This window comes from Parambassis ranga, chromosome 1, assembly GCF_900634625.1.
Source record: "Parambassis ranga chromosome 1, fParRan2.1, whole genome shotgun sequence".
Lineage (NCBI taxonomy): Eukaryota > Metazoa > Chordata > Actinopteri > Ambassidae > Parambassis > Parambassis ranga.
In genome coordinates this window covers 8,310,704-8,326,784 of record NC_041022.1, presented here as the reverse complement: position 1 = coordinate 8,326,784, position 16,081 = coordinate 8,310,704, and the positions used below count along the sequence as shown (strand labels likewise).

The 16,081-nt window shown below is 38.7% G+C and overlaps 1 protein-coding gene and 1 pseudogene across 2 annotated transcripts in view; both read right to left on the bottom strand.

Moving 5' to 3' along the window:
* LOC114438467 (ATP-binding cassette sub-family A member 1-like) overlaps positions 1-190 on the bottom strand; it is a 31,679-nt gene extending 31,489 nt beyond the window's left edge. Inside the window, exon 1 of one of the 2 annotated variants that reach the window (XM_028409854.1) lies at positions 33-190. The gene's annotated coding sequence lies outside the window, so the exon portion shown is untranslated. Of the gene's footprint in view, positions 1-28 lie in introns of both variants that reach the window. The other variant, XM_028409845.1, reaches the window with a different exon arrangement.
* A 12,860-nt stretch (positions 191-13,050) lies between these two features.
* Positions 13,051-15,813, bottom strand: LOC114449726 (galactosylceramide sulfotransferase-like; annotated as a pseudogene).
* Between the last annotated feature and the right edge of the window lie 268 nt (positions 15,814-16,081).

Genomic DNA, 16,081 nt, shown 5'->3' with positions numbered 1-16,081 from the left:
AAAACTCAAAACAAAGCTTCTGACTCACCGACCTTGGTCCTGGACGCTGTTTAAATCCACTCTTTCTCATAAATTGAAAGCCTACGTCCAAAAACAAGTTATAAATGGTGAAGACAAACTGCGCTCCTTCGCCGCTACGAGCCTCCCCGTTACTCAGCCGCGTCTCAGTGTCTGACCAAACTGTTTTTTCTCCTCCACCAGGCTTTTATATCGCAGCTCGCTGCGGAGCGGAGAGCAGCAGCAGCAGAGGTAACTAACGGTCACCGCGCGTCGCTGCTCCCATATATGGCAAGCACGTGCCGAGTCAAAACATCTCTTAAAGGGCCAGCGCGCCTCGTTTCAATTACAGGGCGCTCCACCATAATATTCAATTACTGCTTATACCACTCTGAGATTTAAACCATGTCTACCTGTGATAAGTTCATGGAAAAAGAACATGGCTGAAAATTATATGCAGGGATTTTCATCTCAATGCATATGTACCTTATCGCACTAATGTGCCATAACATGTTCTAACATGAACCCTTACATGCATGTTGTAAAGCGGAAAAATAACAATCATTACCTAAACCATTTTCAACTGTCCTTTCTTTCGAAAACCTTTTAAAGCCCCCTCATATTATATTATATTATATTATATTTGAGTGCATACATTTGACAGGATTTTCCATAGTATCAGATCATATATCACCATCAGCCTCATGCCATATAATGAATTAACTAAGTACTTGAGATATTAAAAAAGAGGTACCCAAATAGCTTTTATTTAGGGTAGTTTAGTGCATTGGGGAAAGAATATGGTGGACGTGAAAGAAAAAATATGGGCACGATAATGGTAAAAAGGATTTACATTATATAGGAGAGTATTGGTAATACCAGCGATAACTGTATGCCATGAAAATTGTCCCTTCAAGTCTAAAATACAGGCATCACATTATTCTGAGTGAGTGAATGTCTGTGTGCATGTGTGTAAGCAAGCAGACAGGGGTGTACCCAGCCCAGCGTGAGTATGGAGGGCTGGAGCCTATCCATGGATAGCCCTCCATGACCCTGAACAGGATAAGCAGCTTACAAAATGGATGGAAGCTAACTTGTCATTGCTTCATTTGCACTTGCTGCTTTCATCCATCAAAACCTAGGCTCAGATCATGGCATGGCCAACACAGCAGGACACGTGCCCTGATATTAACAGCTGGGTGCTATATATACTGTATATAGGTGCAGCACAGGAACTCAGGATAATCTAATTGATAGGATATTAAAAAAAATAAACTTGGTTAATGTATTTCTTCTGTTTTATTGGCAACCACTCAGCAGTCATGGAAAGCCATCGATCCCTCCTCCTTCAGTGTCTGACACCAAAGATGACATCATTCATCATCACTCTCAAAATGGCTACTACTGAGCTCGTTCTTCATTGTGGGGAAGAGACAAGGGGTCTGATGGTGCAAAGGTGGAATACAGAGGCTTGATTTAGCTTTTGTTTTGTAATCCAGAGCCTCTGCTTCCTCCTGCCATCCAGTGGGTGGACACATTGGTCATTTTGTTGTGAATAACTGCATTGATAAATTCTCGAGACACCCAGCTCAGTGTCATGTCACAGCTCTCATTAAGGCTCTATTACCTTCCGGTATATATCTCACACATTATAGCAGCCCACTGCTCCCCCCTTCTGCAAGAAGAAGCACCCTCCACCAGTGTTGAAACCATGTCCCTGTGAACTTTCTTGAGCGATAAGGCCTTGAGACTGATATAGCCAATGAATGCTGGAAAGGCTGACCTACTATGTTCGTCACCTGCCATAACATCTTTATCAAAGATTTGGGCTGCACCCAACATAAACAGAGCACTTGACTGTTTTCTCCACTGTCATATCACCTGCGCTGAGAAAGTCTCAAAACCTATTTGTTTCCCTGCAGAGAATGGTTAACATTGATAAATTGCTTTGAGTGTGTAACCTCAACATCATTCTGTTCGGAAGCTACTGTAAACACTTCACCAGACACCAAACACCAAAGTACGGACTGGTTTGTGTATGTGTGACTACGGGTCTGTCAGACAATGCAGAGCTTAGAGGTGGTCCAAGGTTCAACCTGGTTTGCAAAATTCTAAGACTCCTTTTCAGCTCATAACAATGAAATTTGGGTCAAAGCAGCCGTGTAAGCCTGCACAGCAGCATTCCTCATGTTACTCTTTTACAAAGCCTGACAATTATTGAACATGGTTTATTTAAAAACAACTCACTGGTGCATCTAATTAAACAACAATGACTAGTGAAGCGTGTTTTTATATTTTACATCAACACATAATTATTCAGTTGTGCATTATGCACAAAGAAACACCTTTACACACATAAAAACAGCAACATAATCATATTTGTTTACTGTTTTTTTATGTTTGACAAGATGCAAGCTGCTGCAGCTGATGTACAGTCCAGACACACTTATGTACAAAGAACAAAACAGCCATCTGGCAGCAGTAATCTGGAGTCTGCCTCCACTGTTTTTTATTTGGTTCTCTTTGCTTAAGGGTGCAATTAGTTTAAATATAACACAGGAGATGGTGGACAGCAGTTCTTTTCTTCTTTCCCGTTTGGACTCTACATAAAACTGAAGGATACCATACAGAAATTTGTCTATACAACATTGACTGACTTTTATTTGATCAAAAAGGTAGAATTTTACTTATTTTCACACAGACTTACACAAATAGTAAGACTGTTTCTGTTATTCAAGTCTTGACTGAATTAACTCCATCATAAACCCCAGCATAACTGCTTTTAGTACACTCCAAGTCCTACCTGGTCCTGAAAACTGAAACAGGATTAAATAAAATGTAGGAAAAGGTCAACGTGTGTGTGTTTTATCCCTCATTGTGGATGGGGTACAGTGAGGCCTCACAGCATGGGATTACATTAAACCTCCATCAAAGAGATTAATCAGTGGTCCATCAAAGAACCTCTAGAACTGCCTGTTACAATGAAGATGATGATAATCACCCAAGATGACTTAATTATACAATAGCTCCTCCTTAAAACTGAAGAATTTAGTTGAACTGAGAGCAATTTAGACTCTGACCAAGTAGCTGTCGTGGCTAGATCACAGAGCGAAACAAAGAAATAAAGAGAGAATATATAGAAAATAAAAGAAAATATAGAGTAGCATCTGAGTTGCAGTCAGTGTGTTATTCTCTTTGAAGAATTACTTTTCTTACTAATTACTGTCCTTTTCATTGATTATAAGTAATTAACATGGTTATCAAGTTCATTGACAGAGACTGATTACATTTACATTTAAATGTTTCCCTCAGAGAGACTACAGAAGTGATATAATCATTTTAAAATGTGACATTTAATCTGTCAGTGAATATTTGAAAGTCTTTTAAATTAATTAAATAAAAAACATCTGAAAAGCCTCATAGATTAGTTTCTATGAGGCTAAAGAACGAAACAAATGAGACTCACTCACAACTATAACTAAATCAAACCAAACAAATGGGAAAAAAATCACACTTCAAACACCAAATATTGTCCATAAGTTATTAATTTTGTATGAGTAAACTTTTTTTAACTGCACTGAAAAGATAGAGAAAAGTCAGTTTAGTTAAAATCTCACTGGTTCCTGTAAAATGTTCAGTGGTTCATAACTCATTCTTTGTCTGTACTGAGTTGTCAGGTGCCATTATTCCCAGTGGCTGGAGAACAATGGTGTGTTATGGCTGGCACAGCGTGAGCAAGCTTACACACTCAGGCTGATGGGATCACTAGACTATAAACTGTTAGGATGTTTAAACATGAAGACTATATAAGCTCCTTAATGGACAGTCTAGAAAAAAAAGAACATTAGCACAAGGTTAGCAGCAGTGACATGTGTGACGTAGAAAGTCAATACAATGTGTGTGACTTACAGAGTCATGTGGCTTTGCTTTAGGTCTGAAGAAGCAAACCTGATCTTCATTCCAGCAGTGCCTGCAGATACAAGAGAAATAGATTAGTCAATTGCGTGCATTTTGTAGATCTTTGTAGTCATTTTTGATCGCTAGATGATTCAAAACAAAACCACAAACTGAAGTAAGCCTGAAATTCCACCACGGGTGTTGCAGATCAATGTAAAGTGCATCTGTAATCAGAATAAGATTTGACCTGAGGGGGCTGGGCAGCATTTGATCACTGATTAACCTTTGAATTCTGCATTTTGTTACTACTGTACTTGAAGATTCTAGATGTCACAGAATGATGGACAATGATGTCAAAACCCTAAGTTAGAGGACAATCTAGTACAGAAACATTACATCTACTGAGTGAAGACAGCTTTGAGTTGTTCGCCCACCTGTCGGCACAAAGGGTCATAGGTACAGTATGTCAACACTTTAATTATAGTGCAGCTAAAATTTACTTTATCCCTTTGAGTCATTACTGTGTGGTGGAACTGATAACTGAATATTCAATGTATTGGAATCCAGTTAAAAGAAAAGCAAAATGCACATAACATTTGAATAAATGATTGAAATATGTGTGTATATGTGTTATCATGGGTGCTTACAGCCAAAAGCTATCATATCCGTGACTGACAGTAACCTGTGCAGATGTTGTTAATGCTTTTAGAATTTCATTATAAAACAGGAATCTGAATACACATTTTTCAACTTAAACATCCATGGACAACATCTTTTTTTCTTCTTCAGTGTTTGTGTCTGCAGCCAAACACTTCAGCTTCGACTGTTTGCCAAATGTACCTGAACACTATGAATCATCCAGAGTAGTTGGTGTAAACAGAAAAGTAGTCATGCAACATTAAGAGGCTCTCACCAGTCCATTCAAACTTTCCTTTTGACTGTAAACACACGCCCTGTCATGCAAACTGTATGAACATTATCCCATCAGAAACACTGACACTTTGCACACACAAAGAGAATCACAAAGCTAATTGGAATTTTGCTTATTGAAAATTCAGCCTTCCTTTCAGAATAAAAGCATCATGTTGACACCACTGAGAATATGGTGATCCTCTGTTCAAAGAGAAAAACAGAGAAAATGCATGATATGTGACTTGATTTATAAATGCTTGAATTTTGTATCAGCTTCCTAATGTTCAGTTTGGCCGATAGTAACCCTGAGAGAATGCACTTGGTGCTCTTTGCAGGAATTAATTAAACTGCAACACATTCCCTCCGCTGAGCCTATAAAACGGTGTTATTGCAGGAATATGTGGTCACATACCGCACCTGTGGCAAAGAAAGAAACATTTACGGAAGCAGCCGACAGAGAGGATGAAATGAAGAAGAAGAGGAGAAGAGATGGAAGGTTTTGTCCGATAGTAACCCCGGCACGAAGAATGAAGGAGGAGGGGAAGTTTGTCCGATAGTAACCCCAGTTTTGATGGAGAGAATCAGAGTAGGAGGGGGGATGGTGAAGATAGATTACCTATATTTAACTGCAGAAATGTGTCACATCTGTTGGTAAATCAAAAAAGTGACTGTTCTGAAAGTGCATCGGTTGTGAACGCCACATCTGTGCCGTAGACAAAGGGAGAAAACAACGCCACAGTGGTTTTAATTTAACTCTTATTTCAGGCATATTAGGTGTCGCAGGAAAACGTGGAATGGGCTCAAACAAACACCTTAGTGGTGCTTTTGTAAAATGTCATCGCGCTAACACAGAACGAGCCCGGAAGCAGGAGCTGTGTGTGTTAAACAAACACTTCAGGGCTCTCCTGCAACGTCGACACTCATGGGGCGTTTGCGTGTTGTCGGAAATATTACATGCAAATGATCAACAATGAACACTAGAAGCTATGTATCAATATCGAGAGAAAAAAAATGTGTGATTATATCCACAACAAAAGTATGTTTTATACTTATTTTAAACGCATTTTATATTTTAGGCTTGTACTTTATTGTGTGTCATTTATGTAGCCCTATAATACAATGAAAATAAAATGAGTTTAATAGACAATTCCCGCGGTCACACACCTTTATGAGACATATAACAGTGTACAAACATTCGTTTTCAAAGCTATGTGTTTTTTTATTGACGTTTTCTCTCAACAAATCTGTAATTGTTTTTCGTTTGCCGGAGGTTTAGAGGAGGCCGTGAATGCACCGCGGTTTGACCGCTGGTAACCTCGTACTGCAGCCATCAGAGAACTGGGTGAAAGGGGAATGATGTCACTGCCTGTCTGAGGACGACTGAGGAGAACAATGAAGGCTCCTGGAAATGGTTACTGGGCAGAAATAAAGAAGAATGTTATTGGTAGAAATGTTTATATATTAATAAGTGAGACTTACCTGTTAATTTTAGATGACAGTGTTTTGAATCACATGTGACAATAATAAAAACAAACCATGAAGACTAAATTATCTTGTTTTGAGCGAATATTTTTAGGTCATAGTGACTTTACATGTAAAGAGTGGAACATGTATAGGTCAGACTGTGTGCATAGGTTTTATTTGCTATGACGTGGCCAAGAATTAATGGTTGGTGTGGGAGGCTCTGCTTTTCTTTGCATGCATGACCCCATTACAGAGTCCTATCCAAGACAAGAAAGGGCTCGACACAGGAATTCACCTGAAGTGATCCAACCCGTATGTTTATGTGCATGTCTCAAGTCATTAATAACCCTGATGTAGTGCTTGTCCTATATACATGCATGTTGTTCAGTACACAGACACTTGCGTGACCAATAGTTCACACTGAATAATGATTTCCCATGCAGCTGTAATGAAGCTCCAAAGCCGACCTAGATAGTGTTCTTGAATGAGGCCATTGTAGTTGCTGCGCTGCCTTTCGTACATTTTTCGGGGGACTGTCTGTAAACAGACCATAACTCATTTGTTTGCTGTTATGTTGATGGCAGAACACAGGCCTCAGTCACAATGTGTTATGACACCCCAGATGAAATTATTAGCTTTTCTGGTGCCTAATATAACCTTAACCCTGTAATAGTGAGGCTTATATAGCAATATGTGTGCATTTTTTTTTAAAGCTCAAAACTCATTGTCAGGGTATGAAAACCACATTAAGTTTTTCACATTTATTATTATGTGTTTTTGTGTCATTGAGGTGTTTTCTCTACCTTGTAACAAAAAACAATTTCTAACTGTTTGGTGGGGAAACATGGTTTATATGTGGTGGAGGACCTCAGTGGGTGGATCTGTGTAAAACTCCCAAACAACAGCTGTAAATGTCCCCATACTCACCGGTGTTGGTCTGCCTCTCTGTGTCTGGTGGTGGTGGAACAGGTTGACAGCACATTGTTCTTGCTGAGCACATGTGATTTGGACCCACCCACTCAGGTCCTCCACATATAAACCATATTTCCCCATCAAATAGTTAGAACTGATGAAGCTGCTTAAAGGAGTAGTGACACATCTTCAAGAAAACGCTACAAGTCCAGATGCCCCCACTTTAACCCATTGAATACAAAATGAACTTATATGGCACATGGTCTAAAGGCTGACACCCAGTCCCGGCTGTGCAGGACTTTCTTTCACGCATACAGCTGATTTCATGGGTGACTTTGATGATAATGTGTATAGCAGATGGTTTACCCACAGCTCTATATGTTCAGACTCACTTAGCAGGGTATTTACCAATCATTTCTAAAGACACGCTTAATTTTGCAGCATTTATATATATATATATATATATATATATATATATATATATATATATATATATATATATATATATATATATATATAAATATAAATATAAATATAAATAAGTGGACTATTTATGGTCTCATCAGTTGTGCCTCTTTCTGATGTAACACAGTGTACTCTGATTTCTGGGAAAATCAACATCAGCAAAGGGACACAGTGCCGATTGTGACCCACCAGCCTCAACAACGTGCCAACAGCAGACCATTATATTAGTCTGGCCTGACAACAAATGTTTTTCTTTGAGATTCCCCTGGACACAAGCCAGCATATCAATGCACTTATTGCATTACGCACACTCACATGTTGCCGTCCTTTGCCTGCATCTAGCAGCTGGTGTGACCCGTGTGTGCGAGCCGACTAAATGTGTTAATAAGCACTTTGTGCTTCTTAGAAATTTTGAAGGTGATGAGTACACAGAAACATCCTCTCTGAAAATGTGTCAAAGGTCTCTCACAGATCAAATGCTGTTAAAAACATCAGGCTGCCATAAGCAAGTAGTATTTATAGAGACAATGTCTGTCATCTGAGTAGTTAACAGAAGATATTGCTTGTTGTACCATGATTATTACTAGCAAATTCAGCTCAACTGTTCCCTGCACACAGTGTTTAGCTACATTACAATTTAATGTTCACAGTCAAGAGAACATATGAATTATTTTCTTGGTTTATTAACATTTTACAGGCCAGATATTTCACTGCAGAAAGCCTCAAACTAATGAATAGAGAGCTCAGTTAATGCAGGTAGTGTAGTAGTGTAGGTGAAAGCTGTGTGTTGAATGCAACGAATTGCATAATGTGTTCTTAAGGTGCTGTCAGTGGGTGGCCGTGAACTCACTGCTGACCCCATGCCTGTGTGTTTATATGTGTGTATGTGTGAGAGAGAAAAACAGGGTAATGTTCAGGTGCATTTAAAGTTGAGTGTGTTTGGGGAAACACCCTTAAGTGTGAGAGAGTGTTTCCAATATTTCATAATGTTTACTTATAGTTCATTAGCTGATTACAATGAGCTTATATGCAGTCGTAAATCAGACTGTAAATTGGACTATATTTTCTTCAGTTCTGCTAGAAAAAAAAAGTAATTTTGTGAAATGTCACCTTTGTGAATGTGAGTTTAAAATATCCATCCAAATACCAAAGTAAACACTGGATGTCACGGTTTGTGTGCCTTTATGTGGCAGGAAAACAAACGTTTGTTCATATTTTATGTTGCATAAATACTGCATCAAACAGAAGCATAATGACTTTATATAGTGATATATATAGAGATATCTTACAGCAGGCTTTTGTTATAAACTTAACAGTAAGTAAGTGTGCAAATTCAGATGCAATTGCTTCATCTTCATTTATTCTCCACACTGACTTTCACTGTGCTGCAGAGTTTTGGCAAATATTAAAGCAGCAGTTATACAGTATGCCAACCATCACACTGTTTTCTTTTTTTTTTTGGTCATGTGAGTGCCCTCTTTAGCCCTTCTAAAATACTGTGTGTGTGCTGACTAGCCATCTGCTGCCCTCTGTTCTATATAATAGTCTATTCATCTGAAACAGCTGGCGGCCACACTGACCCCTGTCTATTCTCTCTGTGTCTGTGTGTCGGCTGTTCTTTTCTCAGTCTGAATATTTCGGCCCCTCCACTGCCTGTGGAATCCCTGGAATATCACCGACTGTATTTGAAGTACTTTTCAAAATCAGGGCATGCTGTATATTATTTGGAGGCTTTGGAAAATATTAAACTGATCGAGACTCAGGAAACATGATGTTTATCAGCCAGTTATGACCTTTAACTGTGAACAGATGTGCTGCCTATGCTCTCATGTCTTATGTTTTGTTGCTGCTGAGTCCTGAGAGTTAGGTGGAGAATGATAATGTGGGGATGCTGTGTGATGCAGCATGAAATCAGATTAACCAGATTTGTTCTGATGAGTCTAAAATCAAAGACAAGAAAAAGCCTGTAAAGATGAAAGTTTGTGGTTTAGTTTTTAGTTCTGTGCTCCTGTTTTTACCACATAAACACATGAAGTCTGTCATCGTTAAAGATATTTTAGGTGTCAGAACAAAAACAATGGCTTGTTTTTGGTATTCAGGAATCTATGGTTTGTATTTGGAAAGCTAATCTGCTGTCGTGGTTGGTTTTTCATGTCAGGGCTTCTGTCTGACTGTGCTGATTTAGCAACATTTTATGTCCACACACACACACGCACATACCAGCAGCACACAGGGAGCCTCATCAAATCAGCTTTAATGTGCTGACGTGATTCCTGTGAGTGTTTATTAGGAATGGTTTCCCAACAGCTTTGATGCTTCTTCTGTGGTTGATTGATTCTTTCTTAAACTTTAAGGATGTGCCACATGGATGAAAGTGTTCCTGAAAGATGAAACTAGGCCACTGGGCTTTCGGGTGGCATTAAAACATTTACATAAATATGCAACAACACCTTCATTCTTGTGAGCATTAATTGCTGAACACATGCACACACACAAACACACGGACATTATTACCGCACAGCTCTGATGCAGTTCCCAAAGGAAAACCCATGGCTATTCTGGGCCGTGTGGAGGACTTAATACTGAGTGAGAGAGGTTCATAGGCAGGGGATTGAATAACATCAGATGTAGACGAAAGGATTATTGCTCGTGCGTTTATTTGCATTATGACAAGGCAGTGAAAATGTATGGAAATTACACTAAATAAGAAATAACTTTTTTTCTAAATGATGATAAGAAATTCAAGGCACCGGGAAACAAAATTCATGTCTGCCTATCTCAGCACAAAAGTAACTAAATCTTATATTTTGTATGAAGGGTGATGAAGCTGTGATTTTAGTAGAAGTAGAAGGGGATGAGTTATTCTTTGACTGATTACCGGTATAATGATGTTTTTGTCTACCTCTTTCCTTAAAGAGATGCTGATGATAATGTTGAGGCAGCTTAAGAAGTCCAAAATGGCCCCTTCTACAAAGAAACACTTTTCTGTCTGAAATGTAAGAAGCAGAATGTGTTAGAGATGAATGTGTCGCAAAATATGTTTCAGTCGCACCTTTGAAGCTGTTCCAAAAATGAGATATTACTAATTTATGTCTCTTCACGGGTGTGTTGATGCAAAAATGCCCTTCATTTTTTCCATCTACTGGAAGGTGGATGAGAGGAGACACTATCTAAGGGATAAAAGAAGCAGCCTGGAAATGACATTCTTACACACATCACACACACACACACACACACGTGGTCGTTTTCTGCCACTGACCTTGAAAGCAGGTAAGAAGAGCTGGAAGATTAAAAGAAAAATAAGATGGAGAAAAATGATGAGGAGGACACCAGAAGAGAAATAAAAAGAGAAGAAGAATAAGGATAAAACTGAAAAAAGAGACAAGACAGAGGAATGACGAGCAGAGCATGACAATGAGAAGAGGAAAGAGCAGAGGTGTGTGGAATAGGTGTGAGGCGGGGACAGCGAACTGGCACAGCTGCCCCAGTGAAGGAGATATGAGCCTCTTTTTTTTACGATCCCCCCTCATGCTGCTCTCGCCGCATCCACGTGAGAGAGGCAGGGGGAAAGGAGGGGCGGCATGGAGGAGGCAGAGAAGTTGGAAGGAGGAGGAGGAGGAGGAGGAGGAGAAAGCGGACAGCTGCTGAACACCGATGCATGACAATCCCGCTCCATCACCAGCCAAACAAGCTTCAGTTGGGAGAAAGTGATTATGTTATACATTTTTAGTGTATTATAATATATAGAAATAATCATATAGTGGATGGACACATGGCTACAGAAATCCACATCTACACACACACGTGCTTGTACTCTGGGTTTTTATTGAGAACCAGAATAAGCTGGTTTGGAGATTTTCAGATCTAATGAGTTGGGGATAGAAGTAAATCTGTTATGTGATGGTGCTGGCTGGGGAAATGGGCAAATCGACTGCAGTATTCCATCACGATTTAGTCAGCCTCAACAAAAACCTGGAGGAGTCATTCATCCTGGTGCCAAATCCACTCACACAATGAGATTTAGACTGAAAAAAGCACACAGCTGTGTGTGAAATTCAATACACCTTTAAATCCGGACTAATAGAAAACCATTTAGCTGATGTATTCTTTAATATCAGGCAGAGTAAAATAATACTTATCAGTGAAACATGACTCATAGACACACCGGTCATTATTTTGTGGGTGTAGGCCTTTGCCTCAAGAAAACAGTCAAAGTCTTATGTTGATAATTTAAAAGCTTAGTGTTGCTGAGAATTCAAGATGACACACGTTAAAAGAATATTAATAAACACTGGCAACAAACATCTCAACTGCATCTGCAATATGTACACTGATGTTTGATAAAAAGCTAATTTTAATAGCTTCATTTGTTTTTCTTTCTGTGACTTAACAGCTTCTTATTCCCGGTACCTCAGCCTGTATTTCCCATCAGTGCTGTTTTTGGTACGAAGGCCACTCAGTCTCGTCTGATGAGTCCTCTCAGTCTCAGAGGGGCTTCATGTTCTCTCTCCTTGAAGGACAAGCTTAGCGCTCTGTGTGCATACTTATATATATTTTTTTTGTCTAAGCTGGTCTTCACTGTGTCTTTTCTTTTAGGTGCTGGTGTGCTTGTGAAAAATGCATGTGAGTATATGGCACTTACGTAATCGTGTTTTACTAAAAATCACCATGAAGGTCTGCATCTGTGGAGTGACTCATCCTCCTTTGCTTGGACAAGCAGCAGTAAAGCTGGTCTCCAGTGCCACCTAGTGTTACATCCATGGAAAAGCACTTCTCCCTTTTTATTTCCAGGTTACTTTCCTGATCATTTTCTGAATATATCATTGTTCTTTTGTTTATAGAGACAAAGAGCTGATAACAGCAGAAAAATGTCTTTATATGTAGGGTTGAGTGATACATTGTGTGGATTTATTTTGTTGGAATTAGTTAGAATTTGCATTAATAAAACATGTAAATATTATAGCTTTGTGGTTATGCTGCAGCAAATCACTTATTTGCTTATTTACTTATCACAGTATTTAAAAGCGTTTTTCATCAGGCACACATATTACCTACAATGCACCAGTGCAAACAACTGCTCTTTTTTCTAAAAGGAAACAAATTGATTACGTTTAAGGTGATGAACGGGACACTATTTGGGATATAGTGACATCTAGTGGCGATGTTGCAAACTACAAACAACCCCTGGCTGATTTTTAGCATATGCTTTAATAAATAGAATTCTTTTAAAACAACACAGTGAATCACTGATATTAGAGGCAAATATGACATTAAATCGAGTGGGGCGAGTATGCATAATGAATATATACAGAAGTTTCTTTCCAGTTATTGAGCTTTCTCTGCAACCAGACCTGGAGAGTCCTTCAGACTGTTCCTTTAAAAAACAAAAGTCACTATTAGATTTCATGTCCCTAAAACCTCATTGTACCTTCTTATTCTTTTGAAATCTTCAGTGTGGGGAGGCTTCACAAGTATGGACTTCTCTCCGATGGGTTGCCATGGTTTCATACGTGCATCATGAATGGCGTCAGCCTCCACAGATTGACCTCTTTCAATGCACACATTCACCATGTGTTCATTCCTCTGTCTAAGCTCTCTGACACCCATGGCCATACGTTCCTTCCCATAGGCCTCCACCTTCCTCCAGAAGGTCAAATTGAAGTGTTTGTAAAGCTTCCGATGGCATTCCACTCTAAGGCTTTTGCCCTCAGATCACTTGTCAGATTAGATACAGTGGACTCCTTGCGGGAGTTGAGTTTAAAGTAGAGAAGGTCGTCCATCTCCCAACAGTGAGTATCCTTTAGCAGGATGAGTGATTCCTCAAAGTGCTCCATTACTCTACCTCTACATGTGGGTCATTCGGATCCAGAGTGTTGTCCTGGCCAAAGTCAAAGAACAGCAGGTTTTTTTAGATAAAAGGAGTTAATCCCATTTGGCATAAAGTAGTGGTGGGGATTATGCAGGAACTCGGCCATCCTGTTTTCACCTGGTATCCTTCAGGTCAAAGGGACGTTGAGTCAAAGAGCTCTGCTGGATCTCGCAGGATGGTGATGTACACCGTGTTTCTGAGCAGAACTTTGGCCACTTCGGGTGTGTTAAAACGCATATGATTGCACATGATGTTAAAACACATTCCAGATTTGTATCCCTGATCGTATGTGCGATGAAAAAGCGACAGGTAGTAGAAGTCGTTTCTGCGGCTGGGAAAAGCAAATTTGAGATTATGCTTCTCTCCAAAGCGAAACAGGATATTGAGGAAGGTGCTGCTTGCAGTTTTATGGGTTTTCATAAACATGATATCGACTTCAGGAACACAGGTGTTGCTGTGCCACTGGGAGCTGTTTGCGGTTAGCCGGCTGTTGCCCTGGCCGTGTTGGGGAGCACAGGAGTGTGACTGTGGGACTCTACATCAACAAAGCTAGGATGAGGAAAGGGTCACGGCAGTTCATAAGGACAAAAAAAAAACAAAACATGTGACTTAAAACACATTAATACATACATGTGACAACCTGGGAACTTTAAAAATGTGTCATTGTAAACACTTAAATTGTAAACAGCATCACATATAAATATATTACCATGGTAATAAACATGAAACAATTTTGATATGATATTCATAGACTTAAGCAACTATGAAGCTATTAGCTAAATGATCAGACTGATTTTGATTATGGTGAAGTCAACCAATAATTATACCAATATGGTCTATTAAGTAAAAAATGATTTTACATTACATTTTAACACCACACTGTGCACCATAAATCAAAATTCTGTTATTCTAATAGGAGTTAGTGACCTCGACCAGTAGTTAGAATTACAGTAGCCTACAGCTAATATAAAGAAGCTAGCAAAAACAGTACTGTTGGTGGTAAGGTGGTAAGGTTTTTTTTTAAATTTGAGTGAAAAAAAAATCTGCATCATGGGAGTCAAGTTAAGGGAAATGCTTTGAAGTGCAGTGATGAATATTCATAAAGACTAGCTGCACTTATTGTCTCACACAGCCAATATAGACTCAGAGGTAACAACAGCTCTGTCAGGGATGTGGATTCAATCAGCGTTATCAAATCATAAATGTATATTTAATGTATAATTACACAGAAAGGTGCTAAAGTTGAGATATGGTCTGTAGGCTATGGATAAAAGGTGCAAAGGTTACAGTTACTGCCGTCCTGTATTTTCAGAGGGGACTATTATAGTTATTAGTATTACTTCTAACACATTCATAAGGTGCTGTGATGCTGCAAAAAGAGTCTTACTCTGGCAGACTGAAGTTGATCAGTAGTGTTGAAAGGCAGTACAGCAGAATAACACTGATGAAGACAGAAGCCAAAGTAGCACGTGTGACCGCGAGCTGTCCACAGCGCCTTCCTTTCCTCTGGACCATGGCAACAAGGAACTGAAGGAGATCAGGACAAGAAAAATGATGAAAAGTCAGAAGGACGGACAAATACCTTCTATTATTAACTACCCTTCATTCACATATATGAAGGGTAGTTAATAATAGAAAATAGTTAATGATAGGAGAAGGCCGGGAACAAGATTAATCAGACAAAGGTTGATATTCAAAACAGACTTAATGTAAAAAAAAAAAAAAAGTATCAGGATGCTACAAAGAAAAGCTGGCATTAAAATGTGTTGTTATCAATATTAGAATTACTGCATTTGTTTGCAATCTGCAATTTGATTGCATAGTTGTAAATATTTTATTTTGATGTTCATGGTATGTTTTTTCAAAATGTGCATGTTTTTCATTTTTTGTCTTACTTTATAAATTTGAGTGCATCTCAAAAACTAACTAAGCAACTTTTTTATTTTTAACTTTTTTTGTGGTTTATTGTAGTTTTGACACCTTTTTCAGTTAATATTAATAATAAATAATATTATAATAATAATAATTAATAATATTATTAATAATATATTACCTTATATAAGGTTGTATTGATGTATGGCAAATTAAAATACTCCAAAAAATGGCACCACAGCAGGTAAAAATGTAAAATATGCTCTGGCAGACTTGGTTCTATGGCAGGTCACAAAGAGCTCTTGATATATTTGTTCTGTGGATTTAATGAATTGATTTCTGAGTCAGTTTTGAATGTGGAATGGCCTCACCTCCATGAAGCACGCAGGGGAGACAAGGATCAGCTCAGTGTATTGTCTGTACATGATAACTTTTGCACATTAAAATAAATAAATAAATAATCAGGGCCTGATTATTTGACTTGCCATTCAAACTCTTGTATTGACTATACTATTGATAGAATTTACACAAAAATATTATTTCAACTCAGAAAAAGGTTGAAGGTTAGAAAAAGATCGATGTTGAACTAGAAAAAAAAAATTCCTGAAGAAAATGCACGTTTGATTGTTGCAGCTTTGAACACTGATGTGAAACCTATAGATTTTCTTAGATCAAAAGCTACCAAGCTCTTTT